The sequence below is a fragment of the Lithobates pipiens genome, unplaced genomic scaffold (genome assembly GCF_037356315.1).
Source record: "Lithobates pipiens isolate NorthernLeopardFrog02 unplaced genomic scaffold, aLitPip1_a1.2 Scaffold_13, whole genome shotgun sequence".
NCBI lineage: Eukaryota > Metazoa > Chordata > Amphibia > Anura > Ranidae > Lithobates > Lithobates pipiens.
In genome coordinates, this window is record NW_027507718.1 from 516,527,274 (window position 1) to 516,548,482 (window position 21,209).

General features: G+C 47.1%; 1 protein-coding gene across 1 annotated transcript in view; it reads right to left on the reverse strand.

The window, feature by feature from the left end:
• The window catches only part of LOC143975605 (uncharacterized), a 99,317-nt gene that overhangs the window by 65,863 nt on the left and 12,245 nt on the right, over positions 1-21,209 (reverse strand). The gene's annotated exons all lie outside the window — the stretch shown is intronic.

Below are 21,209 nucleotides of genomic sequence, written 5' to 3' on the forward strand. Positions count from 1 at the left end.
AGATGAGCTTTACTCTCGTTTTTAAAGTAGAGCTAATAAGCAAAGCAGAAACAAGCCTATTCTGTGGCTGCACGGAGAAGCACAGGATCTGGTGGAGGAGTTCTGACCACCTCCCTCTGCTGCCATCTGCTGAGACAAAGTGGGGGGCAGAGATGAGGGGGGGAGATGCTGCAGGAGAGGTGCAAGGGCCACATGAAATGGCCTGGAGGGACTGCCGCCCCCCCCCCCCCAAGCCTTGTGTTTGATACATGTGGAGTTAGAAGGTTGAGACAATTCATTATACCACTGATAGGGGTGCTTACAATGATCAGCTTTTATTTACACAAAACCTTAAAAAATAAAATAAAAAAAAAGTTTGCCATTAAAGCGGTAGTAAACCCGCAATTTTATTTTATTTTTTTAAACCTGCAAAGCAAAAGGCATAATGAGCTAGTATGCACCGAGGCCCCGACATCTGGCCTGATCCACGCCGAGGGAGCCGACATGCTCCCTCGGCGTCTCTTCCGGGTATCGCGGCTCCGGCGCTGTGAGTGGCCGGAGCCGCGATATCGTCACTCCCGCGCATGCGCGCGGAAGATTTCAGTCCGGCCGCACGAGCGCTGCCGGATTTCCACGGAGAGAACCCCCTTGTGCGCATGCGCCGCTGCAGTCAGTGGCGCATACCGAGGGGAATATCTCCTAAACCGTACAGGTTTAGGAGATTTTTTTTTACCTACAGGTAAGCCTTATTATAGGTTTCCTGTAGGTAAAAGTTAAAAAATTGACCATACAAACACTTTAACTGCTTATAAAGTGTGAGCTGGAGTTGAGTTTGAATTTGTTAGTGTATCCAAATCTGCTGGTTAATCTAAAACTGGGGGTCAGAAACCAATAGATTGTGGACAGGTGACTGTTAGATGGCGGTCTGGGCTTACTGACCCACCATACCAGAGTATTAAACAGAGTGCAAAGCAGAGGGACTACTTGTAAAGTTGGATCTGTAGTAGGGAGAAGAGCCCCATAAGCTGGTGCCTCCTCTGTAGTGCCTCCTCCTGCCCCATGTGGAGTGATACAAACTACACTCCACCTCTTATCCCGGCTAGTGGTCTCCAGAGTGGTGCCAGCAGCGGGAGAGGAGATCTTCAGGTCAGTGTGAAGGAATATACAGGGCATAATAGCATGGGGCTGCTTTGACACTGATGTGCTGCGGTCTACCCACATCGCGGGTGCAGTGCAGTGCGCCTGTAGCTTTCCTCCAGGTTTGCTGCACTTAGCCATAGACTTCTATTATATCCTGTGGGTTTGGTTTACTTTCTGAAAAGTTCCCACCCCCACTGCCTACCAACTTACATGTGAATGAGCCCTAAAAAAGGTGCCGCTGCTCATCCACAAGTACAGCAGGCACTGCTGCTCCTCTGAAAAGTGATCCGAGTGTTTGGCAAGTGGCGATATGTTGCCTCCACCACCAGATTCAAACCTATGATTGCTGTGCAATGCATGCGATTGTGACACAATAGTCCAGCAATTAGAGGTTTAAATCGGGTGTGATGAGGGGGGACACTGTGCCCCCCGGTGATCTTGGACATCTCTCATGTTCTTCAGGTATATCTCCACCTCCTTAAGGTTGCCTCCCCCCCCCCGCAGTGGTGGCCTGTCACTTGTGAGTACACAGGCACCGCATCCCCCATCCATCACTGCTGCCACTCTCCCTATCCATGCGCCCGGCCCCTTTCCTATGGCGGGGTGGGCATGGGTGTGTTCTTTGAAGCACCCGATTAGAGCCAGAGGCTCCAATGCGCTTCAAAATAGGGTGGGCTTGGGGGGCAGAGCATTGCCCATCCAGTTATCCACTAATCCTCCTTCCAGCCAATCGGGAAGCAGGTCTGTCACCCAATTGGCTGAAAGGACAGGCAATCCTATTGGACACCTAACAGGAGGAGGGGAGGAGATGTACGGCGGAAGCAATGAGTAGTAGAAGACACAGGAGCTGCTACCCAATGCAGCCTGATGTCCGCCGATGCCCAATCCCCAGCGCTGCCCACCGATGCCCCACCGCCTAGATGGAGTAAGTGCCGGTGGACCGGCAGAGCGCGAGTGGGTTGGAGGGGGGGGTGGTTGTTTGTGTGCCACGCCCCCCAAAACAAAAACACCAGCCGCCACTACCAACCCCTGATCTAAACACTCCCCTGACTGATAATGCTACCGTCTAGGGAGGCGCCTGTTACTGGCCAGGTGAAAACAAAGAAAAAGCCAAATCACCTAAAAAAAAACGAATGCAGCCACCACATCTAATGATTGGTAAGCTGCAATATGATATTTTTTGGTTTGGGGTTTAATACTGCTGTAAAGAGACCCTTTTGCGGATAGGAAGACCATGTTGTTGACAAGACAGGTTCCCTTTAAGCAAAGCAAATGCACAGTGAAGAATGAGATTGAGAATTTTTTAACCTTCATAAAGAAAAAAAAAAAAAAAAAAAAAAAAAAAAAAGAAGGAAGAAGAGCGATCACATACACAGAGCTGAATACAAGCCCTTATTCCCCATTCTTCTCTTATATAATGTGACCACTTTCACGCCCACAGAAGATCTATATCACCACCACTGGTATGTAAAGTGCCATTTCCTTCTAATTACAAAAGGCCATTCCAAGCTAGGCCTAGAGCCGGCAGATAGACTGGAAGAAGGCTTATTGGGCGGTGTGGCCCGTCTCTGCTCCTACCGAGACAGATTGGCAGGACTGGCACACAACACTGGCACAAATGTTCCTGTTTTCTGGAAGCCCCCTGTGTAAGCAGCACAGGCTGAGGGCTGGATATACATTATCTGTACTGTAAGGACTCCCCCCAACCATCTACATCTGTCACCAACATAATGTGCCCATCACACCCTATAGGGCCAGTGCCAACATATGGGGGGACCAGCAGGGGGTGATGTGTCAGACGAGCAAGATGTACAGGAGGTCTGTATACACAGATTAGAGCCACCATTAAATTTATCATTTATATATACACACACCCACCAATATAATATACACAATCTTACACTATATTACCAAAAGTATTGGGACACCTGCCTTTACATGAAATTTAATGGCATCCCAGTCTTAGTCTGTAGGGTTCAGTATTGAGTTGGCCCACCCTTTGCAGCTATAGAAGCTTCAACTCTTCTAGGAAGGCCGCCCACAAGGTTTAGGAGTGTGTCTATGGGAAGGTTTGACCATTCTTCCAGAAGAGCATTTGTGAGGTCAGACACTGATGTTGGACAAGCAGGCTTGACTTGCGGTCTTCGCTTGAATTCATCCCAATCCAGAAAGAGTTCCGGGACTAGAAAGATCCAGAAAGAGTTCTGGGACTACGGACACCTTTTTTAAATTTTAATTGCTAGACGGAAAGTTTACATTGTGGGACTGTGCCACAGCCATGAGCCAAGTGACTCGTAGCCATGGTGCGGGACCCATTGATCTGAACAGTGGCGGACCGTCCATAAGGGTCGTAGGAGCGCACCCCCCCCCCCAATCTACATGCAGGGCACCAGATGCATGGATTTTCAATGGGAGTTTTTTGGAAGCACAGGATTAGAGCCTGAGGCTCCAATTGGCTTCAAAAACAGGTGAGCTCGGGGCACAGAGCCCATCCAGTTGTGTGACAATAGCGAATTAATACTACCTGTTGTCTTCCCGATTCTCTTCCTGGCCAATCAGAAAGCGGGTTGAGCCTTGATAGACTTCCAGCCAATAGGGCCTCAGGGCCCCACTTCCTGTTTGGCCGCAAGAAGCCCAGCTCCTCCCTTGGCTGGAGAGAGGAGCAGCAGCCCCACCCCTCGCCATCTCATAATGTAAGGCCGCCTTTCCTTCCTCCTCACGCGTGGGGGGGGGGGACTGTTGGTTTGTTGCCCCCCCCTCCAAATATCGAGCACCAGCCGCCACTGGATCTGAATGGGCAAGTGCTGTCTCATTTCTCCTCTGCTCTGTCAGGGATGAGCACTGGCATTAAAGAATGAAGAATCGAAACGCGTAAAGCATGGGGACTAATTATTGACTCAACTATTCAAGTGGATGGGGCCACCCCACAACTACCCAAAATGCATCAGCAGTGTGTAGCAGGGCAGGTCTCAGATGTGCCATCAGCGTCTATCTTGAGGGGCAGAATGCGACCAGGAAGGATGCCATGTCCCTATTCCTTTCCCTACTCAACTGGAACCTCTCCCTGCTGCTAATCACTGTCCTTGTCAGACAGGCGATCTGTCACTACATTATTGCCAGGGCCCCTAAATAGGCTCTGCCTGACTCAAGATGGCTGCCAGAATCCCATGTGGCGGCAGCAGCAGCTAACTGGATAGCTTCCCGTGGTCGAGCACCACCTACAGTGGAAAATCAAATCGATGGCACCTGCCTACATATGGGCGCCATAATCTGGGACTATTTTTTTTTTTCCGCAGTTTTATGCAAGTAAACAAATTTGATTGCAACGGAGAGCCTCTGTGTCGTCATCTGATACCATGTAACCCATCACCTCCTGTCAACTGCCCGCTGAAAAGGGAAAATGTAACTGCAGGCTGAAGTTGGACTTTAAAAACACTGAAAGCGGCTGTGACACCAAACAAGCTCCACATCGATTAAACAGAAATGTGAGTAATGAGATGAAATAAACATTTCCTCATCTACTCGAACAATGTGTGCAGTGACTGTACCCCCCCCCCCCCCCCCCCCATGATGAAGAACCACAAAGCGCTCCTCCGCTCTAATCTGCTGATAGGGCAGAACACAGCAATAAAACCCCAGAGACATGGAGCAAGGTCATTACGTCTTGTATGATAGGAATGAGGTATGACCAGGTCACGTCCCCCGGGATGGTACGACACATACGCAATGTATTCGCCAATAATCACATGCAATATATTTCTATCATCACTCAGTGTTGAGTGTGCCGTGATCTCCATTACAGTGTAGTAGTTGTATGGTGATCAGGACTGTGCATGCGTTCATTTTGTTACATCTGTAGGCCATTTTGGTCCCCTTAGAAGCCTAGCTGAAACAAAAGCAACAAGGCAGGATTGGGGGGGGGGGGGGGATGCTAATGTAGCACCCCCTAGTGTTGCTAGAGTGCTAGCGTCAGGATTTTAGTACAGCATAGTTAAAGCGGAGTTCCACCCAAAAGTAGAACTTCCACTCATTTGTCTCCTCTCCCCCCTTCAGTGGCACAATGGGGGGGGGGGGGGGGTATCCTGTTCCCACCTCCGGCATCACCGTGGGGCTCCCTCCTCCTCACCCTGTCACCTGGCCAGTAGGAGAGAGGAGCGAGGCCTCACGCATGTGCAGTAGGGTTCCCGGCACTGTGTACACTGCTGGGTACCCTTACCCGCAATGGCAGCAATGTAAACATCAGCTGTGGTGCCCACATCGCTGGACTCAGGACAGTCAAGTGTCCCATTGTTAAAAGCCAGCAGCTGCAGTATGTAGCTGCTGGCTTTTCATTTTTATTTTTTTTGGGGGGCGGAACACCACTTTAAATTGGCAGCCAAGCCCGTTTGTTTTGATCTGGGTTGGGAGTGACTTGCAGGCAGGGCAGAGTGACTCAAAGGCAGCATCACTGAGACCTCCCACTTATTTCCAGAACATGCTGGAAAGGAAGGAGGAGAGATGGAGCTGTCTGGAGTATTTTAAGGAGCCCTGACCAAACCCCAACCTGGATTAGCAGGGGTAGGCCTCAAATACTCAGGGACAGCCCAACTGGGGAGGAGTTGTCCGGGGTGGAAGCTGGAAATTGAATGCAAGGCTGTCTTTGATCTCCAGTCTGGGGAGGAGGGGTAACCTTGGGCCTTGGCGCAAACAGGACCTTCTACATCACACAGATGTCCTGGACAGGAGGCACGGGAGTAAGGAGAGGACAGCAGGAGAGGACTGACAGGCAAGTCTCCATGGAGGAACAGAAGCCAGGAGGACTGGCGAGCGACACATGGTCAGCACGCCTGAGAAGACTGGAAGATTACAGTCTGGGATGGGTGCAGAGCCAGTGGAGTGGATTGTGGTGGCACAGGCAGTGGAGAGAGGCAGCTTCAGCCAAGGGGGCTGGCAGAGCCTGAAGATGTGGTTCTGGGGTCAGTAGCCAAGTGAACAGCTATTACAAGGACTGCCACCATTTTGCTACACCAGAGGGGCCCGTAGTCCCTGCCTGCAAAGGGCATTTGGTTTGGGTCTGGCTGTGCCAGTGTCAGGCCTAAATCACAGCGCTAGCTGGTCCTGGGAATAGAGATCAAGAATTGTGCTGGAGTTGGAAGGGAGGACGTGTAACCAAGTGCTGTGCTGGAAGTGAAGAGCTGTATATAGTTTGATATCCCAATTCTTTGTTTCTTCAATCAAGTGGGAATCCCATATCTCCCACATCCCCATTCAAGTTTATTGCTCTCAAATATACAACAACAGTTTTGGCTGGTTTTCTGCCTGAGGGTGAATGAGAAGTGTGTACCTGACTGGGCAGGGTGACAGACGGACCACAACATTCAGCAGCCCCTACACCAACTTTTTTTTTAGCCAGGCTTCTAAGGGGACTTAAATGGCCTACAAGCAAAAATTAATTTAAAAATTAAAGATCATTTTATAAAGGCGTCACCCGCTGGCTCTGCATCTCTCCATTAGTGCTATTACCACGACTGTTTGCCGAAACATGTACTTTTTTTAGTTTTTTTTTTTATACTTTTACCAGTTATGCCAATAAAAGCTTGAGAGCTATGTCTTGGCAAGGACACATGGTAGGTCGGGTGTGCAGCTGCCTATCCTGGATTAGCCCAGAAGTGAGACTTGCCCACTATACAGATCCCCATTTATACCAATTACATAGAAAAAGCATTTCTGGAGGAAGGCAGGCAGGGGCCCGGCCGCAGGAGGCAGAGTGCCACCTTTTCGTCAAGCCAAACCTGAACATTTTAGAAGCACAGGGCAAAAACGTTTTTTTCATAGTAAACACTATAGGATTATAAAAGGATAGGACAGTAGCAATGCCGGTGTTATTTATTTATTTAGTTATTTAGTCCGGCCATCATATAGCGTCCGCCCCATACTGCGCATGCGCAGTACGGGGCAGAAGAAGTTTCTTAAATTTTCCGAAGCTGAACGGCGCCTGCGCCGTGAGTGGAGGTAGTAGCCCCACCACCCAAGCGGACATAGGGTTGTGAAAATTAGATGGCCCCTCGCGGGCGAGCTTCGCTCGTCACGCTTCGGGCTCGGCTTCGCTCGGCTCTTTTTTATTCCTACTCTATGTCCACTTGGATGGTGGGGCTAGAACCTGGACTCAGTGCGCAAGTGCCGTTCATCCTCGGCTATTTTCGGAATCTGTGCTGCTGTATACTGCGCATGCGCAGTACACAGTGGACGCTATGTGATGGGGGACCTTATATGATAAGACACCGGCTGTCATAGCACGCCTCGGTGAACAGTGGGTGTAGCCAAATTGCTCTTGCTGAGCATAACATGACATAATCGCCCCGCCCTTCAGTGATGCGGAGTCACCCACATCTCCTGGATGGCAACAGGATTGGTCTTTGACTAGCTTAGATACTTGGGGAGCCACAGCCCAGTCTGAATAATAAGTCTGGGTTTTAGATGCAGGAGACCGACAGGGGCCAGGGACAGGCTGAAGGAGGCCAACGGGGGATCACTACCATTACAACTGCATGCTTCCACTCTTATTACTGGGAAACTGCAAAGTGCTGCATGAGTACCAAAGAGCCGTAGGACAGCTGAATAGTCACCAGTGACCTGGAGACATCACATCACCATGACCGCCAAGCAACAAGCATCTTTAGAAGGAGAAGGCAGCACTGAGCCTCTCAGCACAGGTCCTTTAAGCACATGAAGAGGTTATAGCATCTGCAATTGTAAAAAGAGTTAAACCCGAGCAGATCCAACATGGACAATCCCTCACACGGCCTATCAGTAAGCACACACGGGGGGATGTCCGATACCGGGCCTGGCAGGGATTTCCTCACACACAGCAGAGGAACGGCTTTGGAAAAAACACGACATTTTTTCCAATGAGTAGGGAAAGTTATTACCCATTAAGCAATCCCAAATAAAAGTCAGCCTGTTGCTTGGAAAGAGATGTTGAAACATCCTGATAAAAGGAAAATCCAGCCATACCCTGAAAAAATATTTCTATCAGCAAGTAATAGATCACCATTTTATTGGCTCGTTGCTGGCCTTTAACTGGTTTCCAATTCCCTGCTATCTGACCTGCTGATCCCGCCTGTGTATGACCTGGCTTGCCTCCCAACCTACCTTTTGACTTTTTCCCTCTTTAAAACCTTGGCCTGCCTTTTGGGCTCTGCTTATTGCCTTCAGCCTCGTACATTGTTTGCCTGGCTGCTCTGGACTTTTGACTTTTCTGGACACTAATTTTCGCTTCCAGATCTGGTACTATGTGGCTTGGGCATTTTGACCAATGAAACCCCACTGCCTGGCCATGTCCACCCATGGCAAGGGCCTCAACCTGTGATCTGTAATGCGCAGATCTCCGGCAGAGACGCAGATCTGGTACTGCCAGAAATGTTGGCACTCGTGCCACTCCCTTGTCCTTATATTCTCTGTCACCACCTTCAGGACTGTAGGGCAAGAGGAGCCCCTTCATCTCTTCTCTCAGGCAAGAAGAGGGTTGCAGGACACATTAATTACACAGGTTTGGAGGCCTATTTAATGCAGATAAGGCACCGAGTTTAATTACAACCCTAATCAGCCACAGAACCTGTGTAATTATTGTGTGTCCTGGCTTTAAAAAGGATGATGTGGCAGCCCTGGGCAAGAGGAGCCACCCCCCTTATACCCTCTCTACTCTCTAGGGCAAGATGAGCCCCCCCCGCCCCTTTTTACCCTCTCTAGGGCAAGAGGAGCACCGCCCCTTTTTACCCTCTCTAGGGCAAGAGGAGCACCGCCCCTTTATACCCTCTCTAGGGCAAGAGGAGCACCGCCCCTTTATACCCTCTCTAGGGCAAGAGGAGCACCGCCCCTTTATACCCTCTCTAGGGCAAGAGGAGCCCCTTTATACCCTCTCTAGGGCAAGAGGAGCCCCTTCATACCCTCTCTAGGGCAAGAGGAGCCCCTTCATACCCTCTCTAGGGCAAGAGGAGCCCCTTCATACCCTCTCTAGGGCAAGAGGAGCCCCTTCATACCCTCTCTAGGGCAAGAGGAGCCCCTTCATACCCTCTCTAGGGCAAGAGGAGCCCCTTCATCTACCCTCTTCCAGATACACGATAGGCAGGGCCACGCTAAGTCCACTCTGTCTGGCCACTGCGGTCGAACACCTGCAAAGTGTGGATGCTGTTACTGGCACACTCTACAATCCTAGGGAGCACAAATTCAGGGAGGTGATCAAATCATCTATAGGGCTTCATGTTGGACTGCAGCTGACCTTGAAAGCAGGCATTTCCAGTACCAAGACCAGTCAGAGCCACTGGCACTCAGCATGGAGCTCGCTGTGTTGCAGACCAGAATGGCGGTCTAAGATACAGTAGGCTGCACACCGTGTACTGCCAACCCCCCCCCCCCCCCACATTGGATTGCAGGGCTTTACAGCCTGCCCTTCTGTAAAACGGTGCCACTGCCCCTCCTCCGAAGCCCTGTGCATTACTAATGAATACTACCACAACTTGTAAAGCACAACCCTGAGGTCCATCCCTATAGTAACTCAGTATAACAGCAGGTGTTCCTTTTAATGCCTCTTTCTCCTTTTTTCAGTCTGTGTAGATGGGCCATTTCGTGCTTGCAGGACAAGTTGTTGGTGGTCTACCCCCCATCTCCAGTCAAAGCAATACGGATACAAAAAAGGTTTAGCAAAAGGTTAAATGAACATTTAGGCCCCATTCACATTAAGCTATCCAGCCGGAGGACAGGTAAAGTGATTAAAGTGAGCAGAGCATTTTAGGAAAGGAGGGTTAAAAAGAGGAAGAAGTAGAACGTCCTCCAGCAGTGCATGGAAATTCAGGGGAGGAGCGCTAGATAGGAAGGAAGGAGCAGAGTCCTCCAGCAGAGGATTTCAGGAGAGGAGAGTTGGATAGAGGAAGGAGCAGAAGAGGAGTTAGGCAGAGTCTTCCAGCAGAGCAGAGAAGTTGGTGTAGCTTGCAGTTGGTGCCAATTTGGTCCTCAGCAGAAGAATGTACATTTCTGTAAGAGGTCGGGATTGTTATAGATGATACTTGGCAATGTTCTCTCACACTCCTCTGAAAGGAAATCTTCCCTCTACCTGTCTCAACAAGCAGCCAACAGTCTAAACAGCAGGCACCCGGGAGGGGGTTTGGGGGGCACCATGAAGGAGACTGCACAGCTCACAGCAGTCTGTGGAATTTCCCAGGAGACTGAAAATATAAACTAAAAAACTCAGAGAAGTTGAACTTAAAGTGAACCTTCCGAGACAGAATCATATAGATGCCATTCCCTTCTTGCGTTTAAAAAAGGTGCCAGGCTCCAGGGCATGCATCCTGAACCAACTACCCAAATAGGTCTGGAAGGCTCGAGCCAACAGCCAAACACAGCGATCCTACAGACACTGCCAAAAAACAAGGTTTGAAAGGATAAACAAAAAAACATTTGTGAAGCTATAAAAATGGACCATCCCATGCGACGACATATTTAGCATTGTTCAACACTACTTCCAGAGTATGTGGAATCTGAGCTAAATATACTTCAGAGCTGGATCCGACTACAGAATATATTTACACAAAAAGTGAGAGGACAATTGCCAAGCTTCCAGATACAGAAGCAACTCCACTGCCTGTACAAAAGACTTTTATACAAGTATATTAATGGGATCATGTGAACAAAAACCCAAACCCCATTGTTGGGCGTCCAAAGGCTAAAAACAGACAAACCTCTCCCCCCCCCCCCATCATTTGGGTTCATGGGCTAAAACAGCCAAACGTCCCATCATCTGTGGTCTTTGGGCTAAAAACCAAAACTCCATCATCCTTGGGGTAAAAAGCAAAACAAAAAACCCATAATCTGGGCTAAAACAAGCTCCATCGGCTAAAAGACAACCCCTATTGTTGGTAGTCATGGGCTGAAAAGCAAACCTTTGTAGTCTTTTAGACCATGGGCACTGGCAAGCCCTATTATCAGTATCCGTTGGCCTAAAAACAAATGCCCCATCAGTGTCCATGGGTTAAAAAAAGAAGAAAAAAAAAAAAAAAGAAAAAAAAAAAAAAGACAACCCACCCCCCCCCCCCCCCCCCCAAAATCTTCATCAGTGTCCTTGGGCCAAAAGAAACCCTCCCCATCATCGGCCCCCGTGGGCCAAAACAGACAGACAACCATAAATGGTGACCATTTGATAAAACAAATTGTTGGTGGATAAAATAAGCACCGTCTCGTCAGTAGTCGAGAGTGCAAAATAAACCCCCAATTGACGTCAGTGGGGTATTAAAATTTGTCCAAATCCTTGATGCTAGTGGGAACAAAATACACATAAAATAATCAGTGTAAGTCAGAGCAAATGGTTGGATACCTGAACACACATTTCTGAACTTCTGCTCTGCTTCGGCTATATTAAGTTTGAAGTAGTTGTAAACCCTCTCACAAACCCAGTGAAGTAACTGGTCTCAGTTAATACAAATATGAAACGTTCCTACATAAGTTGTACCTGTTTCTTTGCAGTCTTCTCTTGACTACATCTGTTGATAGTGCTGCATTTATAAAGCTTTTCTGAGGGTTCAGAAGGAAAAAAAAAAAAGGGGAGGCGGAGAGCTGAAGTTACACTCTGCAGAGCTCACTGAGGTCTGATTGGAGGGAAGGGACACACCCCCTTCACACAGCTCACAAAAACAAAGTTGAGGCTATCAGCTGGAGGTCCCTCCCCTGTCACCATTTTTCCTCTTGGTGTCAGGAAAACTCGTCATTGTGACTCATGCTGATAGAGGAAGGGGGCAGCAGACAGAAATTACACCAATTCTGCTTACACACGAGCGGACTTTGACGGACTAGGTCCGACGGTCTTTCCAACAGACTTTTGGCGGTGGTCCAACGGACTTGTCAAATGAACGGACTTGGCCACACACACACACACAATCACACCAAAGTCCGACGGATTTGAACGTGATGACGTACGACTGGACTAGAATAAGGAAGTTCATAGCAAGTAGCCAATAGCTGCCCTAGCGTCGGTTTTCATCTGTCGGACTAGCATACACATGAGCGAATTTCTCGACGGGAACTGGGTCCGGCAGAGTTCTGACAAAAAAATAAATAAATTTTGAAACATGTTCTATTTCTAAAGTCTGTCAGATTTTTGGACAGCAAAGGTCCGATGGAGCCCACACGCACGATCTAATTGTCCACCGGATTCGTTCTGTCGGACCTTTGCTGTCGAAAAGTCCGGTCGTGTGTACGCGGCATTAGTGTTCTGGCTTGAGAGTATACACTAGAGGGATATGCTTCGTTCATATTTCATGTCTGAGGTTTACAACCACTTTAATGTACCTATAGGGAAAGAGATCACGCCACCCAAACAGCATTCACACACCCAGCATTCCGCACCCAGTCGCCAATCGGCAAACTGACCCAAATCATTTGGCACAGGAAATGAAGGACAGTTTCCACAACCCCCAGACTATGGTAGATGTGTGGTCCATATACAACCAAGGAAAGCCCTCATTTCAGTAAACCCCAGTGCTGGGGACGCTTCTGCGCCGACTTCTAGGAAAAGCAGTCACAGGATTAGGGGGGGGGGGGGGGGGGGGGGAAACGAGATTTCTGCAGGTGCTTTGTATAAAAAGGAACACAACTCCCACACCATGGTCATGCTTGCTGCAAATGGAAATGGATGGGTGGTTTTATAGAATAATTAAAATTCCAAAACCGGCTTGTGCAGCTTTTTTTGCTAAAAAAAAAAAAAAAAAAAAAAAAAAAAAAAAAAAAAAAGCATAGATTTCCTTTTACCATGTGAAGTTTTGAAGCCAGGCATCTGCCTGCCTGCAGGTTATGAGGATAAAAGACAGGAAAATCCTCCTCAAACCGAGGCAGCATTCGGGGAATACAGCGCCAACAAGACAAGCCGGAGATCAAAAGACTCCTCAGACAGGCCCTGAAACCTGCGTTTTAATGGATAACTTCACAAGAAAAAAAAAAAAAAGAAAAACGGAAAAAAAAAAGAAAAAAAGAAAAAAAAAAAAAAAAAACAGTCAGATCTAAAGTTCTCTCGCAGTCACTCAGATGGGTCGGCAAAACAAAAAAAGTGTCACACCCTCATTTTTTCCACCGTTGATTATCTCTTTCATATCAGCCCTTCCTGGCTTGATTGGGAAACATTTCTGTCAAGAGCACCGGTTTCCAAATCTAAAATTCTCACAAAGTCCGGTGAAATAATTTCATCTGAACAGATAAGGGGGGGGGGTGGACATACACCGAGGTCTTACAATTCTAGAGAGGCATATTTCCCACACCCTCTAGTGAGCCTCCCGTCAAATACGGACCATTCAAAAAATGCATAGGAAGATTACAGGTCCAATAGTTGACTATATCCAGATTTCTGACCTCAAGCTTTGACCCAGCTCTTAGACCTCCACAGCCTACCGGTTAGTCCTAGGGGGGGGCTTGGGAGACCAGAAAGGGACCGAGCCAAGGTTAGGCTTTTCCAGGTGGACATTTAATTTGCAGCAGCCATAGGAATGATGTAATGTTTCTGCACACAAGAAGCTGCTCCCCGTGGGGCACATAGCATGGATCAAACTGGCGTGTGGACTGGTGAGCGAATGACTTGGGCCTCCCTAATGCCTGGTGCACACTACAAGTTTTTTTTTCCTTCAACCCAAAAAAAAAAAAAAACACACAACCACTGACAGTTGCGGTCGGAGACACTTTACTAACCATCCAAACTTAGTACGGTTTTTAAAGGACTACCCAATGTCTGCCAACCTTCGGCCCGTGTGTACAGGGCTTTAGTCTTATACTCAGCAGTCCACACACCTATAAATAAAAGAATAGAGTCAGTGGTGGCCTGTCCATTAGGGGCGCCACCCCCCTAATCCATACGCCCAGGATGCAGGGCGCATGGACTCCATCCAATTTTTTTTTTTGAAGCACATAATTAGAGCCTGAGGCTACAATTAGCTTAAAAAACAAAAAAAGTGGGCTCAGGGTGCAGTGAGCCCACCCAGTTGTGTGACAATAGTGCATTAATATTCTCTATCGTCTGCTGGTTACTCCCCAGCCAATCAGGGAGTGGGTCCAGAGACCCGATTGACCAAGAGGACAAGCGATCATCATATTGGCCACCGAGGAAGCCACCATGAAGCCGGAGACGCAGGGTGAAGCCGTCGAGGAGGAAGCCACCACTGAGAAGAAGCATGAAGGAGCCAAAGCTGCTAGATGGGGTAAATGCGGGGCTGGTGGTGGGGGGCGTCTTGTCCCCCCCCCAAAAAAAAAAAAAAAAAAAAAAATAAATAAATAACATTTTCCAGGACCAGCCGTCACTGGATAGACTACAATTCTGCCATTTGCTACCCTCCATTAGCAGGAGCGTGGACTGCTGAGTATAAGACTTCGGGAAGCCCAAGTCTTTGGATATGGCCAGACTGTGGACTAGGGAGCTTGAGAGTTGGGCTTCCCCAAGTCTTATAGTAAACAGTCCATGCTTCTGCTGGGAAAACAAAAGAAGAAGAAGTTTTCCCCATAGTTCTACTTTAAGAGTTGGGGGTCCCAAGCCATACTTCTGCTGGGAGTTGGGGGCTGTCAAATAAAAGGATAGAGTACAATTATCCTTTTATTTGCTGACCCCCCACCACCTCCCATCAACAGGAGAGTAGACGACTTGGGAAGCCCAAGCCTTAAAGGCGTTTGTTGCCCCAATATATTCCTGATATGTGCCTGTTGTACCATGTACTAAAGAGAATGTATCCTGCTCCCTAGGTTTTGTTTCCTTTATGTGAAATCTCTGGTATTCCTACCAGTGCCTCTGCTTTCCCATTAAAAACTGATCACACCAAGCAGGAGAACACACCATGGTTAGTTCTCTAGCGGTGCTGGAAACTCAGCCTGCTCTCCTCCAATGATTAGACCTGTACAGCCTCTCACTGGGAAGATCTGTGCTGCTGCTTTTCCTCCCCATCTCGTAAGCAGCTGAGAACAGAGGGAACGTGATCACTTCATCTCCGAAACTGAGGTACAGGAGGTGACCTCAGGAATCTTGACCTAGAATAAGTATGAAGAACTCCCGATCTGCAGATTTCAGGGTCAGGAACTCAAAGTAGACTAGATGATCAACATGACATGACAGTCAGCCTTCTAGCATTGTCAGAAGATCACAGTGGCAGCCCCCCGAACTGATTAATAGGTTTCATTAAAGGAAGCGAACCAAATTCCATCACTTCCATCACAAAAAAAAAAAAAAAAGGAGGGAGGACAAATATTTGCCTGGCTGGCATGGACATCACTGCTTCTCCCCCACCAGGCCATCTCTGAAAATAAAGCAGCAAGTAGAAGCAAACTGCCAAGACCCAGCTTAAATCCAGAAAATACTTTCCAAGTCCATCAAAACATCTTCGATTTTAGATTTATTTTTTAGAAAGAAGCCACAGCCTTCAGAAAAAGACCCTTGCTTTCTGTGGTGAAGCAGTGGTCTGCCAAGTTGGATCAGAACTATAACTGATCAGCAGAGTTCATGCCCTCTACTGATTGAAAAGCTTTAGCTCTGACTCAGCAAGTCTCTGCAGAGAGACCACTGCTTCCACACAGAGCATAGGTCCTTTTCTGTAGCATCCTAGCAGGGGATGGACTTTTCTACTCAGTCTGTCTTTTTTTGTTTGTCATCTGTGTCCCTACTCCAGGGGTGGGGTTGGATTCACCTTCTAAGTTGGTATAGTAGGTATGTTGGTGGCCACAGTCATTGGGAAGGAAAGAAAGAAGGGAAGGAAAAAAAAAAAAGGGAAAGAAAGAAGGGAAGGAAAAAAAAAAAGGGAAAGAAAGAAGGGAAGGAAAAAAAAAAAAGGGAAAGAAAGAAGGGAAGGAAAAAAAAAAAAAAGGGAAAGAAAGAAGGGAAGGAAAAAAAAAAAAAAGGGAAAGAAAGAAGGGAAGGAAAAAAAAAAAAAGGGAAAGAAAGAAGGGAAGGAAAAAAAAAAGGGAAAGAAAGAAGGGAAGGAAAAAAAAAGGGAAAGAAAGAAGGGAAGGAAAAAAAAAGGGAAAGAAAGAAGGGAAGGAAAAAAAAAGGGAAAGAAAGAAGGGAAGGAAAAAAAAGGGAAAGAAAGAAGGGAAGGAAAAAAAAGGGAAAGAAAGAAGGGAAGGAAGGGAAAGAAAGAAGGGAAGGAAGGGAAAGAAAGAAGGTAATCTCCATTGAGGTTGCTTGTTCTAACACCGGTGATTCAATACAACCCAACCCCCCCCCCCCCCCCCCCCAGAGGTTCTAACCCATCCACACGTTATTCGAAGAAAAAAAAAAAAAAAAAAAACACTTTATACAGAACTTTTGTTTAAAGTAGAAGGGGGTCAGCCACGTGGAGAGTAGAACAAGCCAGAGAATGCCATCTCCAGACGGAGGTCCCTGACCACCACTGAGAAGATTTTTAGTAGGTCGTAGACCGAACCTAAAAACAAAGTAAGGTGAACAGTTGCAGAGGATAGACCTGAACAATATGGGACAGCGGTGTACTGCACAAGCCGGGATGATGGTCTCCTTTTCACAGCCAGTCCGCTCACCATCCAGCCGCCTTTTCCAAATCCCATTACATTAAGTAGGTCTTAGCAACAAAACAAGTGGCCGATTGTTCCTGGCCATCTTATGGGGGAATTTCACATGTCCCGTTCCCAGCCGCTCTACTCCCACAACATACTGCATGGAAAAAGCTCACTGTGCTCAAGGAAGGCACCACCTCTTCATAACACCAACATATTTATAGAGCTGCTGGAATTCTGTCTGAGCCCAACCCGAAATATGGCTGATGTACTCCAGTAAGACCTCACTCTAAAGTGACCCATAATAACCCTTGTATACAGAAGCAAGCAAAAAAAAAAAAGTGATCAGCGTTCCCACAGTTCCAACTGGGTGCATGTGCACAGATTTAAAGAGCAACACCACCACTTTTTTTGGGGGGGCATATTGATATTCTAAGCTAGGAGAACGCTGTAGAGAAGGTAATGCGCACAGAGATCAAGGGTGGCAGCGTATGAACACAAAAAGCTTCGACAAGGTGGCAACAAACTCTGTGACAAGGCCGAACTTTTTGCAAAACCAAATTATGATGCTCAGCAACATCAGACAGGAGGTGGCTGCTGGAAGGCGGTCTGGCAACAAGGCACCTGGATGCAGGAAGGGCTCCTGTCTGACAACACAGGCAAGCAGACTCTAGTCTGTCCCTCATGCTAGACATACTGTCCCTAACCAGCAGGTTCCTGTCTCCGATCGGGCCACTTTGCAAATGTGCCCCAATTAAAAGGGGGGGGGGGGGAATTGTGCCATTAGCACTGCCCACACTAAAGATGGCCACTGAGGTCATCCGTGTCCAATCAGATAGCCGCTTTCCTGATGATACCTCATGGAGGCCTCAGAAGAACATATTCCCCCTGCAGAGAGCATGGCGTCTGCCGGGAGAGCGCCACGTGTGCAGAGAGGCCAAACCATACCTGCCTACAACGGTCTATAAAACTTCTAGCCGCAGAATTAAGAGGACAAAGGGGGACAATGCTGTCTAAGGAGGGCCAAATCTACTTAAAGAGGAACCGTGCTTGCCCAGAAGATACTTTCCTCTTCTCTTCGTCTGCTGAGTGCCGTCGTCGAGCGCCCGCCCCCCCCAAAAATAAAAAAAAAATAAAGATAAGAAAAAAAAAATAAAAAATAAAATTTAAATTTAAAACCCACACACAGGCCTAGTCAATCCAGTGTTGTCCTGCTGTGATCCACCAATCCATTTCTGCACCACCATCATCCTTTCTCACATCAGGAGACGGCTGTCTCTTACAGTACTGGCCCCTGATGACGTACCAGCAGGTCTTCCTTTCTCCAGTCACTGTGCTGAAGTTGATGCCTTCAGGAATATGCAACATGCATATCCCAGGGGGCTTCAGGAGTGGGGTTATAGGTTATTCTTGCCCAAGATTAGAGGCGGGTAGAGTGGGTTGAAAAAACAACCAGATTTTCAGGATTGGGGAGAAAAAAAAAAAAAGTGTCCAAAAGTGTCTTTAAATTACAACTAAAACAAAAATATATTATAAGTTTTGTTAATTCTTTGGAGAGTGGCTAGAATCTCTCTAAGGTTTGAATTCCTTTCTGTGTTGCCACCCATTGCAGGGATTAACCCTCTCCAATTGTCCTGATCACCAGGAATGAAAGGACTGGTAAAGCCAAAATTTTGAGTTGGCACCAGCACAGAAAGAGTGGAAATCTACCAATGGGGACACTTGTTCTTGTGACATCTAAGGAGACTTTCCTAGAAAGATATGCACACTTCCCATTGAGAATACAGGACAGGAAATGAAGGGTAGTCTCCAGGAGACTTACCTTTTCCCCCCCCTCTACAGCCGTGCTGTCGAGGGAAGACCATTTATGAGAGACTAGTAAAATCTGACCAGTACTCTTCCTCTATTCCTCGTGTGACCTTTTTAGGTCCCAAAAACAAGGGATCTTTTCCTTGTTGTATACAATGTACCAGTAGGATCAAGGGCAAACGTTTATCACATCCCCAAAAAGGGGATTAATAGATAAAAGGGGACCAATAAAAGATTACTATACCTGCCAATCCTCCCATGTCATCTACATCAAATATCCGTGTGGTTTCTATGTGGGGGAGACCACACAGAAAATAAAAGATCGCATCTCCAGACACAAATATTCCATTGGGACATGTTGGACAAAATTACCACTAGCTAGACATTTCATACGGTTTCTCAACTTAGATTTATGGGGTGTTCAAAAATAGAGGGGGAGGTAATGGGGTAATTGGATATATCGGCTTGATATCCTCCAAACCAGATTTTGATTTGTAATTCTCTAAAATGGTACATTTGTCTTATGTTTTATATGCATTATATGGGTACTCATTAATTTGGTCTACAGAATACACTTTATTCATATACACATCTCTTTGGTGCCTATAGATTCTTTATTTGTATTAAATTATTATACCTTTGAGGGTATACATTACATTTTCTTACACACATACATATATTAGTCTGTCCTGTATTCTCAATGGGAAGTGTGCATATCTTTCTAGGGAAGTCTCCTTAGATGTCACGAGAACAAGCGTCCCCATTGGTAGATTTCCACTCTCTTTCTGTGCTGGTGCCAACATTTTGAGTTTACCAGTTCTTTCATTCCTGGTGATTAGATAGATATCTATATTTTTTACTTAAAATGAAGTCATTATCTGGCAAGAATGACACGTGCCTGCCCCCACGGCCTTCTCAAAATTTCCTCATCACATCTCAGGAGTCTTGGACAAAAAAATAAAAATGGTCCTCAGGCCTTGGTGGCATCACCGGATCCTCCCACAGCAACAGACTGCAGGTTTATCACTATGGGCTCAGGACACAAAATAGTTCAGCAGACTCAGAAAAGGAACACAGACTGCCTGAAGACTTTTGCAAGCCAGGCATTCCATGCAGCCCTGGCTGAGCCCCGTCATCATAAAATAACCAAGACCAAAATAGATTGTCCCGCCATTGATCTGTTTCCTCCCTGAGCAGCACACAGCTGACCGGAGAAAAGAAAACATGGCCGGGTGGCTGCACAGGGAATGTGAAAAAAAAAAAAAAAAAAAAAAAAAAAAAAAAAATAAAAAAAACACGTTTGTAGCTGAAGGCGAAAAAAAAAAAAAAAGAAGTATAAGGCTAACTAAAATGTGGGCAATGGAGGATGAGTGAAAGGCATGAATGTAATGATGTAATGGTATGGAATGGTTAGAGTAGGATGAATGCATTGCAAGCATGGATGGGGTTAATGAAATGGACTTATATGGGTGGATTGGTGGCCGGCATGGATGGAATAGGATGAATTGAAAGATGGATGGATAGATAAATCTCAAATCAGCATGAGCTTTGCTGCATGCAGAACTGTAGATCAGACCACAGAAGGGGCATGAAGGATCTTCTGCAGAGAGACAAAAACAGACTCTTAGAGTGTCTCCTTTCTAAAGAAAACAAAGACTTTGCATACATTTTTGTCTTTATACCATTGGAACGGGTTTTGTCCAGGGGTGGCCATATTTGTATAAAATTGAGGTGCCAGCAGGGGTTTTAATTATTTAGGGGCCAGCCCTATGGCTCAAAAAGGAATGATGCCAACTGTAATTTGTAAAGGGGCATTGGCTTCAAGTTGGGCTTCAAGATCTAGTGATAAGTATTTTTATATGAAGCTCCAGGTTTGCCAAGGAAAGCTCCCAGGAGCTTCCAACGAACCAGATGTACTCTTCCCAACGTGTCCAAACAGGGCCTCTTCCCTCGTAAATCCTCCTTCTCAAAATCCAAGCTCTGTGGCTTTTATAGGCAGACTTGGCTGCTGAAAAAAAACATCACACGGGATCACATTGCAGCGCTGAGCAACTGTAGTTGGATTCAGTTACAGTGGTTTGATGGGCGCCACGCAGAGATCGTCAACCAAAACAAATCACCAGATATAACAGAAATCTCGTATGGCCACTTGGAAGAAGGATCAAAATACAGCTCTACATTTCACTTTGCAAATGCAACATGGATAGAACATTTACTTTAAAAAAAGGCCCAAAAACAAAGAGGAAGCACAACCCACCCCGGTCATAGCCTGTCCCTTTAATCCAGACCTCATCATTTCTATGCTCCAAAAGGTTCAAGTCTATATCCAATCTCCCAGGGCTGTATTTATTGTAGACTGAACCATAGGCAAATGTTTTCTTGCCCATACCCCATGCAATTTCGCTCTCCAACCCAGCATCCCAAAATTCACAGGACCCACCTCCGCCATACCACCCCCACCATTACACAAGCACCCCCTCTTGCCATACCACCCCCACCATTACACAGGACCCCCCCCCGCCCCCCCCCCCATTTACCATACTAGCCCCATCATTACACAAGCCCCCCCCCCCCATGGTCTGTGGATTCCAGACATGGGGGGGGGGCTGTGGCTGTGCCTGGACTGACAGTACTATTTTTTTCTCCAACAGATTCCCCCCATCCATGCTATACAGCACAGATTGACAATTTTACTGCTGCAGCTATGGAAATCTAACAAACGGTACTAGTAGCGATCATAGTACTAGAACAGCAGCTGCATTGGAGTTGGTTCAAGCCAC